This window comes from Lycorma delicatula, chromosome 4 (assembly GCF_047948215.1).
Source record: "Lycorma delicatula isolate Av1 chromosome 4, ASM4794821v1, whole genome shotgun sequence".
NCBI lineage: Eukaryota > Metazoa > Arthropoda > Insecta > Hemiptera > Fulgoridae > Lycorma > Lycorma delicatula.
The window spans coordinates 124,959,846-124,975,781 of NC_134458.1; positions in this window are offsets into that span (position 1 = coordinate 124,959,846).

The window sequence follows — 15,936 nt, forward strand, 5'->3', positions numbered from 1 at the left end:
TATCGCTTTACTTACATGGTTTTTTGACTTCTCCTACGAAACAAAGACCATCAGAATTTCAAACGCAATTATTTTAATCCTTCTAATTCTTACATAGTATTCCCAGTAGGTTTCTGGTACAATCAGTCTTCCGGTTACGTGAATAGACAACAGACAATATTTCATTAGTCATATAAATAATGTACGTAAATAATCGTGTAAGATCCTTATTAGATAAACAAGAAATATATTTATGACACATTTTATGATAATTTAAAAACATTCTATTTTATCTCTGAATATTTTGTACAGATTAATTCACGAAGAATGTAACAAATTTTCAGGACATGTTTCACTGGTAAAAATAAACTTCTTATAAACTTCGGTTCGGAAACGTTTCCTTATCGAATGTCAGCTGTTGAAATATTTCGTCATCATTTCTGCGCCTCCGGTAAAATTAAGCCAGACTGTAATTCTTGGGATCCAAATTTTTGCGTAAATTTAGTGGTTTGGTATGAAATACAAAATTGAAAAAAAATAAATAGATCCCAGAACTGTATTTTCAGTAGTTTTTAAGAAAGCTAGAACATTGTGGCCAAACATTATATTATTGTATTTACTTGTACTATTTTATGTTTGGCGTAAACTAATTTTGTCAAATGGGAAATAAACATATAAGGTTTAAATAAAACTTGTAACAAATTTAATTCTGAGTAAAGTAGTATAAATAAAGTTCATAGAAACTAAATATAAACATAAGAATTTAGAAGTTTATTAAAATGTCAAAATGCTGTAGATTTTTAACCGGCGAGTTCTAATAGTGAAAGTAAAGAAGAAAGTTCATATAAACATAATAATAAATCTGTCACAATTTGACATGCTTTATTCTCAATAAACTTAAAAATTATTAGGCTTCTGTGGGCTTTATTCATACTATTTTATTCAGATTTAATTCTTTATAAGTTCTATTTAAAATTTTTACGGATTTATTTTTCTATTTAACAAATATTTAATCTATTTTTCTATTTATACCAAATATAAAATAGTATGTTTTATCCCAAACTTTTTGCCTTTTCCCCGAGATTTCTAAAAAAATTACCAAAAATACAGTTCTGGGACCTTTTTTTCAATCTTTCAGATCAGATTTCATATAAAATGATTAAATTTACTCAGAATTTGTTTCCAAAAATTACAGTCTAGTCTTATCAAAAATCTTATCAAAGTCGCAGAAATCAGGAAGAAATATTTCGCCAACCGATATTCGTTAACAAAGCGTTTATGAACCTATGTTTATGTAAACTTTCTTTTTTATTTTCACCAGTAGAACATGTCCTGAAGTTTTGTTGAATTCTTCGTGATTCACTCAGCATATTTACTAGGAGAAAAAGTCAACAAATAGATAAATAAATCTGGAAATAATATCGAATTGAGGGGGGGGGGAAGAAATAGAAAAGAAGATAAAAACAGAAATATGAGAGAATACATAATATTATGTAATTACGTAGAATTTTATTTGTTTTTTGATGAAAGAAAGATGGTAAATCAAGGAAAACCACTGACGAAGCTTATTTTTATTATTAATATTAACGTGATTTTCATTAATTAGTATGCTAATAAAAAGTACGGCATCGTTATTAACGTCGGTTGAAGTTAATAGAATTAAATTAAAACAAAAATTATTTGAAAGAACAATTTTGAATCAAAATATAAACATGTAGAAACAGAAGTAGTTAAATATTTATTTGGTTAGGGTATATCGTGGAAAATTAAAAATATATGCTTCAATGAATAATAACATTAAAAAACAAAAAAATATACGTTCACATTTATTATACTTAACATAAATAATTTCGAATAAATTTTCAGATTATTCATACTTACTTAAATTGAATTAGAGCAAGATTCCTTCCATTAAATGTTTCTTTTTCAGTATAAAAAAAAAAAAAAAATTAAAAGAGGTGTAAAATTAAAAGTTAAAAAAAATCACAGTTCTTCAGCTTCAATAACTTTCGTTATGCACTTCAGTTATATTAAGCAGGTCTTTCATAAGTGTACAGTAGAAATTGACTTATACAATTTATAAAGAACTGAAATATGTACGTTACGAACTTAATCTTCTATTAAAAATACGTAACTGAATTCATTCCAATTATAATTAATATCCCTATTAAAATTTCATTTCATAAAATTATTCCTTTAATTTTCTTTTAATGTACTCGTATAACTAGAATTATTGTATTGTTTGAATAAATTTCAGTAGATTTAAATTAAATTAGCTGTATATTTTTTGTATTACTGTTATTATTATTATTCTTATTATTATTCTTTTTCTTCTTCTTCTTCTTCTTCTTCTTCTTCTTCTTCTTATTATTATTATTATTATTATTATTATTATTATTATTATTATTATTATTATTATTATTATTATTATTATTATTATTATTATTATTATTATTATTATTATTATTATTATTATTATTATTATTATTATTATTATCATCCATATTTTTCCTTACTTTAAAAAGAGGTAAAACATGTTTCATTGTGTTACTATACATTATTTATACTGAAATTTTAAGAGGTTTATTTTATTTTTTTCAGTTAAATTTTTAATTAATAGTCAAAATTAAACACTAGAAATTTATACTTGAAAAAAAAGAATTTTACTGCATTTTATTTGGCGTAATTATTTTTTTATATTTAAAAAATTAATCTAACAGTTTATTTAAAAATATCTTTAAGATAAAACTATGGACACGTGTTAAAGTCCGTACGTAAATTAAAAAGCTAATTCATTTTCTCTTTCATAGTTTATTTATAAAATTATAGAAATTTAAAATGTATGCTGTATGTGTAAACGTACATCTATATATACATTTTTATGCAAACTTACACTTTTAGTTGTTACCATAGTAATTATTTTTTTTTTTTTTTGAGTTTATAGTTTAATTGAATAATTATTTGTACTTCTGGAGAAGTAATTTATGTACACATCTATTATTATTATTACCTCTCTAAGTTTAAAAATTATAACAATGGTTATTGTTAAAATTTATGGTTAAAGGAATATAAATACATAAAATAATTATTATTATACAGGATAAGAGGATAACCCGTAATGTTTGTGTAACTTCAATGATAAAATTGCGGACCTTTCGTTGTTATATAAAAATCTTTATCATTGGTAGTGCATGAATCTAATAACATAGTTTGAGTCAGTAGAAGAGTTGTATTATTAACGAGAGAACTTGTTTTAACTTGACCTTTTTGGCACTTTGTCAGTTTGCTTGTATGTTTATGACACAATTACGGCGAAACGAATTTTCTATTTTATATAAAATGTTTTTGGTAATATTTTTTATTAATATGGTAAACAACATATGATTTTTGGTAAATTTTTCAATTTCAAATGACGGCTGCTATCTTTGCATAACAATACGTTCATTGGAGGAAATTCTCTGTACCTAAGCCACTGCTGTTAACAGAAGAGATGGTCATTCTTTCAATTTTAACGCCAACTACTTCTTACTTCACACCATTTATTGCTATTTCTTAACGGCATACATTAAATATTTTGCTCCAGTGTTCATCTCTAACCGTTATTCCTATTTACTGAATATCATTATATTTTTTCAGTACATCGTTAAATATGTAACTGTAGATACGTTTTCGATGAGCTTATTTTTAATCGTTTCCATTTCAGACAAATTAATTAATGGAAAAAACTAACGGTGTGGTGCTATGCTACATGGCCAATCCATTGACACTAGTCTTGCCACTATTCCTAATGCGAACTGTACTCTAGATCTTACCTAGTTCCAGTTTTTATCTCGCAGAGATAAAAACTGTTGTATATTAGATACTTTACTTTTTACTCCAATCATTAAGCAAAGCGTTTGTCTCTGAAATCCTATTCGTACTGTTGTATATAATCACATCTTTCGTCGTTCCTACTAGCACACTATTGATTTTAATGTTAGTTTTCGACAATTTGTTTTTATTATCGTTTAAATTTTGAATAACCTATTTACTAAAGATTTGAAAAATGCAAAAAATTAAACATAGAAAAATATGGAGTTATAAATGAAGTAGACCTTTCTCATTATTCAAAAAATTATTAGTGATTTTCAGTATCCCTAGAAACAGTGCCTTCAGATTTGATAATACATTTTTGCACGGATTAAACCTTACATAATTGATTACAAACTTTACTATTACAAATTTAATGTATATCCTAATTTGTCAAATTTACTAAAAAAATGACCGAGGTCTACTCACAGAATTACTAGTATTCCCAACATTACCTAATAAAAACCTCAGCTTCACGATTGGTTTTTTCTACAGCCGACTACTGTTCAGGAACCGGCTCTTTAGGCCGATCCGCTTTCATAAAACACTAACAATATTAACGATGTAGTAATTAAAACTCCTATCTTTGGATAACAGTATGTTCATTACAGGAAATTTTCTATACCTAAGCCACTGCTGTTAACAGAACACATGGTCATCCTTCCAATTCGAATGCCCACCTCGAATCCTTTATAGATTAAATAGGCATCTAGTAAAATACGATAGAAAGCTATTGAAGAAGATGTGATTAAGGTTAAGAATATGGGATAGATGACATAGGGTGATCTATTCATAAACATACCGCGTAAGAGAAAAAAAAAACAGCGCAAAAGAGTACTTCAAGCATGACGTACGTAGAAGAGACCCAACTTCGGGAGGAAGTAGTGAAGCATTTGCCTCACAGGCTGAGATTATACTGTCTAGAGGAATTCTATCCCACCTATCATCCCTCAGGAACTGGTACTGGCACCTTTATTCAGGCTGGAAGTAGGACATTACTAATCGACAACTTTACGGAAGCTAGTTTAAATATTGATGTAACAAACTGCTTTAATACAAAAGACAAGCTCTTTCAATGCGTTTAGGAATATTGTCGTATATCTCTAGAATTGAGAACCGTGGAAGAATCCAACCTAACTCTATATATACTGTTCAGCCTGATCCTCCCTAAATAACCGTAGGGAAGTTAAAATGGTAATACTACATTTTTATGGTGATTATCTTGAATCATGATGAAGGAAAATTAACAGAAATTCTCCCTTTTAATAATTTACGGAACAAGAAAAATCACACGATTCATAGAACAATTAATAATTTTTACTTTTTTTCGCCCTCAGGGATAATTTTCCAGATCAGAATTCTTAGCACTGCCAAATCGTTATTCATGTAACTGAGCAACTTCTTTTTTAGCATTTTCACTTTGATATTTGGCTGTTCTAGGAATTGTTCCAGGAATTTGTTAGGCGGTTTTCATTTGTCATCCAGTGTACATATTCAGCCATCAATCTAAGATCTAATGACTTTGTTACAAAAACAATATTGTAAGTGAGATAAAAAATGAAAACTAGGAAATTTTCTGTTTGAACTGTTATAATTTGTTTCAAAAAATTTCTTTTTCTTTTTTCCTGAACTAGGTATGAATAATATCACAGAGGTTCCGTTGCGGCTTATCGTTGGCAAGTAAAAATATTTAATTTCTTAGAAAATATTTATTTTAATTCAGGATTTGGTGTTTATTAGGAATTCATGGATTGTTGGCAACAATTTTAAACTCCTTTAAAATCTCAATAAAATTTACACAGAATATATTAATAAGTTAAGTTTTAATTATTATTTGTCAATTTATTAGTACATTTTGTTAGTTCTGTTATTAAGTTTGAAACGTTGTTAATATTAACAGTTTAAACAATTTTAATTTAATTAATTAAAAAATTAACTACCCTATTCAAGTAAGTTTTAATAAGTTTCAAAGGTAAGCAAGTGACTATGACCGTATTACTCTTTTTTTCAGGAAAATAAATTAAAATCGTGTTTAGATCTCGTACAGTATAGTAAAAATATTAATTTCTTTAATGTAATTTGTAAGAGGATTAAAATTTTTCATCTTGATTATTTTTAAAACTTATGAGTACCAACATCATTATATTTTAATATGTTTTAAATTACGTTGGCTGTAGGTTAAAATTACGTAACCTATCACAACCTGTAAGATTTTCAACCAATTAAAACAGTGGAAATCAGCAACGTATCCCACTTTTCTATGACTTTACGACTGTTTTAATTTTACAGCTTTACCACTTTTTTCCGGAAAACATCAACATTACTTGAAATAAAATTAAAGTTATTTTTAATATATTTTAATTATAAAATAACCTTCGACACATCCTACGGGCGCGTCTCGGCTACCCTTGCCCCGTCGGTGCTCGGAGCAACTTTACTCGGATTCATTTAAGCATTTGCTCATTAAACACATCCAAAAAAAGATCTAAAGCAACTACTCAAACACCTACAGCTACACGTTCACGCCTCCTTCATATACTTTGATCTAAAAAAAGTAAAGCTTAATAACTCTTTTCTCGACATCAAACTATATCCTGCTGGCAGAAAACATCTTTCCCCCTGAATGATACCCTCATACCTAACTACTATAAAAAAAATTAAGTTGATATCTCAACTCTGACGACAAACTCAGGACTTTTACTGCAGTACAGATTATTCCTTAACATAATCTAATACATATTAATTTAATTTTTTAGATTTTTCTAAATCTTTTTTTTTATTTTATGGTAAAATACCTTACATTGTTTTTTTAGTTTCGTTTACATGGAATTCTTAGGACTTAAGCGTATTTTAACAATAGAAACAATTCATTTGTTTCTTATATATTTATTTTTACGTCTTTTAATAATATATATCAAATGAACAAAAAAATACAATACATCTTACTTTATAATACATACACAAATTTAAAAAATAAAAGTGAATGCTAACGTATAATAAAATTCATACCCAGAAGTCAAAGGAAAAAATTAAAACGATAATAAATTTTTCCGCTTTTTTTTACAAAGATAATATTTATTCTTTACTGTATGATAACTTCGTAATGATACAAAATTAAAGCTAAAACACAGTTATGTTATTTAAAAATAAATATATCAAACAAATGCACCGCAAAATATAATTATGTTTTAAAAAAGGTTCTACAAAAGGAAATACAAAAAATTAAAGGCAACATTTCCTTTGAAAATTCATTTGTTAAAATATATTTTACACAAATCAAGCAGACTGTGAATATTCTCTATGTTTAATTAATTTTCCGCAACAGAAAAAAATTGAATCCTAGATAATGGGCACTAAGGTATTGAATTTTCATTAAAAAAAAGATTTTTATCCTATCGTTTATATTTCTTTATTATCAAAATTAATAAAATTTTGGGTGTTATTATTAATTTTTCTCCCGCGCGCGCACACACACACACACACACAAACATATATATATAAATATATATATATATGTGCGTACGCATATACCTTTTGTGTGTCGCACTGCTTTTGACCTTATATCTCAGTATTGAGCAAACCGAATTTCTTCAAATTTGGCTCAAATATTTTGTGTATATGGGGGGGGGGGTCATTGGTCATCTTAATTTTTCTCATTGGGGATATCAAGAAAAAAACGATATCCCCATATAGTAGTAGTAGGTGTAGTCTTTACACATCATATTTATGACATGTAAGACTACACACAAGTATTGCGCAGACTCAGACCTACCATTCCTGTAACATGTGTTTCATTGAACCGCAACAATGAAAGTATACCGGTATTAACTGTCTAATATTCAAATCCGTTTAAAATCAACTAACTTTTACTAGTATTTGGACTTCAGAACCTTCGACTTCGAAAATCAGCTGTTAACAACTCTTTTGTGACGATGTATTAACCAGTAAACGAGCCCGTTGGGCTGAGTAACGTATAAATGAGTTAAATCGATGTATATTATAGGAAAACGTCATTAATTACAATCAATAAGAAACACGATGCGATAGCTTTAATCCGATAAATTCAGAATATAAAAAATAATTAGGTTAACTTAATTGAAGCTTAATGATATTCTGTTAATAAATCTAAATTTATTACTTAATTTTAATTCCACTTTTTTATAACGTTTATGTTTTAATTAATTTATTAATTCAAAGAAGTAAAAAATGATGACACTGTAAAACAAAAAAAAAAGAAGAGAAAGATACTTTCATACTCATCTGTTAAAGTGAGTAACACTTAATCCTGTAAGAAGCTTTAGCAGTTCTTTTACTGACATGAAAGCAAGCTAGGTGATATTTTCACTGCCGTTGCGTAGTAACAAGTATAAGATTACCGAGGGATAAAATTTATAGATAAAAGTAAAAGAACAAAGAAAATGTTATAATTAATTATTTACTTATTAACTGAAGGATTACATCTACTCAGTAAATTTTTATAATAATTAACTAATTAATACATGATTTATAATAAAAAAAAATTTTATCGTCACACTGATCAGAACAGAATTGCAAAGTAAAAATTAAATGAATAAAAACGAGACGTAATAATAACCCTGTTAATAAATAAAAATAAAATTTATATGACATAATAGTGTTGAAAATATCTACATATACATAAATAAAAAACAAAAATTGCTTTAGAATAAAATAATTTAAAACCCGTTAACTGTTAATCATTTGAATATACAGAGTGATTTAGGAAGAATATAAAAACTTTTAGGATACGTTTTACTGGTAAAACTAAAGAAGAAAGTTCATATAATAATAGGTTCAGAAACGTTTCATTTACGAACGTCAGCTGGTGAAAAATTTCGCGGTAAATATTTTGCATCTTCAGTAAAATTATTTAGGAATTACCATCTATTCCTAGGATCCAAATTAAGAGGTAAAATTTTGTAATGTTAATGAATTCTGACTTGAAAAACTGGAGAAAAAAGGTTCCAGAAATGTATGTTGATGCCCTTATATACTTATCACAATTTGCGTCGTCACTTTGACTAAAATTTTACTTTCGTGAAAATTATAATACATGTATTATAAAAAAATTCATGCAATTAAAGTTGTAAAAGAGGTCTAAAAAGGGAAATGAATCACAACATAGGACCATTTTTAGAGAAATTTAGGTTTTATAGTTCTGCCGGATATTTTTAAAAATTCTGCTTTATTAATTTTTATTTAAAACTCACTTCACAGCAATATTACTTTTTAACAAAAAATAATTTAATTTAAAATAAAACTGTTAGAAAATATAATAGATAATTGGGTTATTTATTACCGTGGGGATTAGAAACATAATATAACCGTCATAGGGTCACTTGATATATGAAAAAATATTATGTTCTGTGATTAAAAAACAGTTCCAATTTCTAATTTGGTTACGCGAGTGTATTACGGGTTTGTCGATTATTCTTTTAAGGACTCTTTATTTTAGAAGTGATAGTACATATTCGTAATTATAGACTATTATATAATGCCGACCTTCGTGGCACGAGTGTTAGCGTGCCGGCCTTTCATCCAGAGGTCCCGGGTTTAAATCCCGTTCAGACATGGCATTTTCACATGCTACAAAAACTGTAATTCATCTCATACTCTGAAGCAATACCTAACGGTGGTCCCACATGTAAAAAGAAAAAAGAAAAATGACGATTATATAAAAATACATGAATCATATTTACCAGCACCAAAAAAAAAAAAATACTTAATGCAATTCCTTGAGTTTTAAAAAACTGGATTTCCTTTCTGAAGACGCCTGAATATCTACTAAATTTAAAAAAATTCGTTTTAATATAGACTGACGTGTAAAACTACGCAGGCGTAAGAAATATAAAATAATGATATAAATCATAATGATTGGATAATATGCACACTTAAAAGTTGGAACAATATCTTTTAATTTATTTGCAAACAAAATAAATTAATTCATTCGAAAGAAAATACAATTGTTTAGATTAAAAGCCATAAGAAAGCACAAAATTTATCCCTCAATTTGTACCCCAAGAATTTTAGTTTGGTGTAATTTCACAGAGGGAGAGAAAAACAGAGTTAAATGTTTTGCAAGCCGAAACTCGCTAACGAACCGTTTTCTGATCTATGTTTATACGAACTTTTTTTCTTATTTTTGGTTATAGAATCATCTTCCGAGAGATTGCCGTACAACTTGGAATCACTCTGTACTGGCAACAGATCCAGTAAATGTTTTATTTTCTTCATTCGTGCACTAACATAAAATTTTCTAATTCTATCATGTAATTTATTGTTACAAGATATCATTTGCAAAAAGTATAAATAATTAATGATGTAATACACCAACAGATTCGTAGAATTTACTAAGATTACTATGTACATATATGACAAGAAGGTTGCTTGTTAGTAAAAAGAATAATGTATGATGTAAAATATTAAAATGATGAAGTAACAGTTGTTAAAAAAACTATAATAATTCTCATTTTTATTAAATAGCCAGCACTTATTCTGTGTGATGTGTTGAAAATAAGATTAACTGCTTCGTTTTACGGAGTAAAATAATTTCCCCTACATTTGTTTATTTTTATAACTAACAATATATGTTACAATGGAAACAGCCTTAGCATTAGAAATGTTAATATTAATGTAATATTCAATAATAAACCTGTAATCTGAACAATTAATTTTTACTGAAAACAGTTCTTTCTTAATTTTAAAACCAGGAATGAATAAATTGTATTATCTACCAGTCGTAAACATATTTGGACTTTATAATTCTCTCTAAACCAGTTTCATTTGTTTTATGATTACTTACATCATTTCCTGTTAGTAGATAATCATAAAACATAATAAATCATTATATAACCAAATTATATATTTAAGAAAAATAATATTCAATTATTTATTATATTTTGCTTTATACTTTCCCGCTAATATAGCGAAAATAGCTATGTTAAACAGGATAGTATGGTGATTACATAAAAAATCGGGTGTTTTTTTGCAAATATTTACGTTTTAGAGCCCAACTACTTCACTTAGACCAAAGAATCATGTATGCAAGTGCGTACATATGTATGTGCGTATTTGTCGCACTGATTTTGGCATTACATCTCAGAATTGTACAAATCTTGAGCATTTTATTGAAATATGGCTCAAATATTTCTATATATGGAGAATATTAATTTTTTTTAATTGGTTAAGGCGGTGGTGGGACCTCATGATAAAATCAATTTCAATTTTCTTCAGAGGTACTTCAGAGAAAACTTTATTATAGCAAAATTTTACCTAGAATGTAAACGTAAATAATCCTAAAAGTTGTTTTTCAAAAAAATCAACCTCCACCTCTTAAAACTGCAATATATGTATTTTTGCTCTATCTCCCTTCGGCTTTTAATATTTTTCAAAAAATTTTTGAAAGTTTATATTGAGCTAACATGTAATGTTTTAAAATTATAAAGTAAAATTTTAAAGTATTTTAAAATTATTAAACCCGGACCTGAAATGCAGAAAAGGTTTTTGAATTTTTTTTCTTATTTTAGTTTTTATTGAAGGGGGTATTAGTTTTATAGAAATTTTTACTTTAGCAGAATTGTTAAGTTTAATCTACATATGAATATTTTTAAGAAAACTTTTCTTAAAATTTATTCCTCATCTCTAAAAATATACATTCTGTTTTTTCGGCTCTAACTTATTCAATTTTTATTATTATTATTTTTTTTTTACTTTTCTTCATCACTTATAGGGGTATAAAAATTTATGTAGCTTTGGCACCTATATTATATTCCGGACTCAAAATGAGAAGCAATTTTTTTTATTATTTTGATAAAAGTTATATATTTTTTATAACTGATCAGCGTAGCTGGGAAAGTCATGCAATACTACTTTGTCAGCTTTTTTATGATTAGTCGTTTTATCGATCTCTTGTTAAAATGAATTTAGGTAATTATAAAATAGCACAAAACATATCAAATATTTATAAATATTTGATGAATCATTTTACTTCAACTATTTTTAAATATTTTATTCATTCAAATCATAAATAAACGAAAACAAAAAAAATATTGTAATATGTTTATAATTTCATAAAAAACAAAAAAAAAAAAAAATGAAAACAATATCTAACATTTATTGCAACCGTAGTGACAGTGTTTCTTAAAAAATACCGGGTTTCTGCAAATGTTTCAGAAAAAGAGTACAACTTACGTGACATTTATTTCACTATAGAAAAACAAAACAGAAGAATTACTTCAGGCATTTTAAAAATATACATTCATAAAAATTATTAAGATATTAGTAAATAAAAAATTAAAACCACAGACAAATTTAAATACCTCGGAGAAATAATATTAAGAAACATAAACGGAAAACCAACAATCCAAAATAGGATCAAAAAATTCCAACTTGCACATAAACTAACATGACCCACATAGAAAAAGAAGTCCCTCTCAGTAAAGAAAAAATTAGACACAACACAGTAACACCACCACAAGTAACCTATGCAAGCGAAACATTATATAATCTTAGAAGCTAGAAAAGAACAGAAGAACTTCAGAAAGTGGAAAGAAGAATTCTAACAACAATTATTAACAAAAAACGTGTAGCAGATGGAAAATATTGACTTGTCCCTAATGAAATCGTATATAAAGAGTACAAACCCTTACTGAACATCATGAAGAAAAGAAGAGCCTTCTATAGTCATCTAGCAAGGTTCCTAGAAAAATGGTAAACCAAGAAACTACCAACCTACAGACAAAAAAATAAAGTTAAAAGCAACTGGCTAAAACAAACAGAAGAGGACCTTAAATAAATTAAAATTACAAAAGAATAAACATTTTGAACAGGGAAGAAAAAATTATCTTCAAAAACAAGAAAACAAAATTAAAAGTCAAAACTCCGAAATAAAGGAATTACAATATCACAGAAGCCCAGAGATTCCAGAGGTCTAAAAGAATGAGAAAGTATTAGGAACAGAAGAAAAATTTCTAGAAATTATCTTCCCAACATTGACTACAACTGCTCCAACGAGAGCCTAAAACATAAAAAAAATAAAAAATTATTAGATTTAAATTCTAAACTTATCTATAAAAATGCATATTAGTTACAGTTCATCAAAATAAAATTAAATTAAAGTGAGTGAAAATATGTACTCAAAACAGTAAATAAATCTGTGTGAGCCAATTCAAAAAAGAGTATCCTTAGTAGCTAAAAGTATGAAACAGTATTTAGTAAAAAGATTTTTCGATTTAATGTAAAATTATGAAAAAAATTATTATTATGTCTAAAATATATATATATATAAATATATATATTTTTATAACTGTAACTATGAAAACACATCAATAACGGAGTGAAATAATTTATCTTTAAATTTAATATAAAAAAACGAAAAAAAACGAATAATTTAAATATATATATATATGAATTTAAAAAATCACTAATCATTTGACAGATTTAGTACAAGCTTCCATTCCTTTCTGTTCTGACTTATCTTTCAATCTCAAAATATATCCTATATCTTGTTACAACAGAAATCTTTTTGAAATTCTTCAACAGATTCAACTATTTGATTCATATATTCTTGTTATTCGATTTTACCGTTTATAATTCCTTATGTTACTAAGTTAACTAAATCTGAATGACTTAATGACTGTCAGTCATTAACTGCATAACCCATTTATCATAATTATTAAATATATTATGCTTATACTAGATATGTTACTTTTCTTCACAACAGCTTTAGCTATTTTTCCAATTACCTTTTCGTGACTTTTTTAGTTTAAAAATTTTTATAATTTTTTTTACCTGAAAAAAATTGTAAAGAAATATTTCACTCTGAAAATGTTAACAATAGGATTTACTTATATTCAGTATAAAATTGTGTATTATTTAAATCATGAACATTCTCTTTTTTCCAGCCTGATAAAACCATTCAGTAGTTCTGAAAACAACTTCTGAAATCAAATACCCATTTAAGTAGAGGGAAAAATATTTTAAATGTAACACGGTAGTTATACAGTTTATTGAGGAAAACATTTTTAAAGATATTTCAATAAAAGAGGGATTAAAATTAAACTGACTAAATTTCACCAATTATGAGCTGATTCATTTTTTTTTTTACGTCGTCATTTAAAATATATAATGTGATAAATATAATGTGATAAACTAGCCATGGTACGCGTATATTTGGTCACCAAACAGCAAGTAAAGCTAAAGTTTTATTACTTTTACTAAAACGAGTGGCTGAACGATGAACATTTTTCCTCTCAGAGAAAGCAATTTTGTTTAGCCTCTCTTCTACTTCAGCTACTTAACATGCATTAAAGCTAAAAGCAAACAAAGATAGATATTTAAAACAACATATCACTTTATATTACATACAGAGTGATTCATGAAGAACGTAACAAATTTATAGGACATTTTCTACTGGTGAACCCACCGGGTTGGTCTAGTGGTGAACGCGTCTTCCCAAATCAGCTGATTTGGAAGTCGAGAGTTCCCGCGTTCAAGTCCTAGTAAAGGCAGTTACTTTTATACGGATTTGAATACTAGATCGTGGATACCGGAGTTCTTTGGTGGTGAGTTTCAATTAACCACATATCTCAGGAATGGTCGAACTGAGACTGTACAAGACTTAACTTCAATATCATCCTCATTCATCCTCTGAAGCAATATCTGAACGGTAATTCCCGGAGGCTAAACAAGAAAAAAAGAGATGTTCTACTGGTAAAAATAATGAAGAAGTTCATATAAACATAAGGCCAAACAAATGTTCGGAATGAACATAAATTCATTCACTAAGCTTCGTTAGTGAATGTCCGCTAGCAGAAAATTTCACTCTGATTTCTGCGCCTTCTATAAAATTACGCCAGTCTGTAAATCTCGAACTTAATTAAGGGGTAAGTTTAGTGATTTTGTATGAAATTTGATCTGAAAAATTGAAAAAATAGGTCTCAAATAAATTTTTAGTAGTTTTCAAGAAATCTGTGGTAAGTATAAATTATTGGGGTCGAAAAAACACTACTTTATGTTTAGTGTAAAATAACTTTGTTAAATGGTAATAAATAACAGTTTTAAACAAGACTAGTACAGAATTTGTTTTGGGGTAGAACTTTATGAATAAAGTATACAGAAACTTAGATAAATGAAATTCAGAAACGTGGACAAATACAATACAGAAACCTATATAAATGTAACAATTTTGAAGTTTATTAAAAACAAAACATATCTAAATGGGGAAATTATAAATTACACAAAACAAAATTTTCAATATTAAAAATTTCTTATTTATTGTTTAACTCCCTTTCCCTTAAGGCACGACCTACGATCCCGTATTATACGGCCTTGAGTGTGGCAGTTGCCTCTAATCCTCTGGGAGGCCATGCCAGGTCCGGCTATGCCGTTCCCGATAGCAGCTCCCAGAAACTGCGACTCGGTCTTTTTTAAGCACCTGCCTCTAATCCAGGGTCCCCTTGCAGGAGTCCCCAAACCGTGTCTCGGTCTTTACCTTTTTTGCCCACCTAAGGACCCCAGGGGTTCCCATTCAATCATTAAAGGTGGGGCGCCAGACCATCCCACCCCTCCTGAACGGGGCTGTCCACCCCGCCCGAACGCTAACAACCCCTCACCCATCTTCTACTTCTTCCAACGTCTTTTTCCGGATGATACTTTATCACCTCGCTGACTACTGTCCAGCTCCGCTCACCATGGAGCATTACCTCCACTATGTTATCTACAGTAACTTTTCCAAACCACGCCCACAACACCCTCCTGTCTTCCTCCCACCTTGGGCACTGGAAGACGTGTTCTGCGGTGTTCCGCTTTCCAAAATACTGACAGTTCTCAAACTACTGTCTCCTCCTGCCGCATAGGTAGCTGTTAAAACTAGCGTGCCCCGATAAAAATTTGTTTAGCCCAAACGTGAGTTCCCCCGTGCTGACGCCTGAGCCAAGGTCTGATATCTGGTTCAGCCTGGCTTAAATGTCTGGTACAGTCTGGCTTAAATTTACGGAAGGCGCAGAAATCAGGTGAAATCTTTCGCCTGTCAACATTCGTTAACGAAGCGTTTTCAAACCTATACTTATATTAACTTTCTTCCTTATTTTG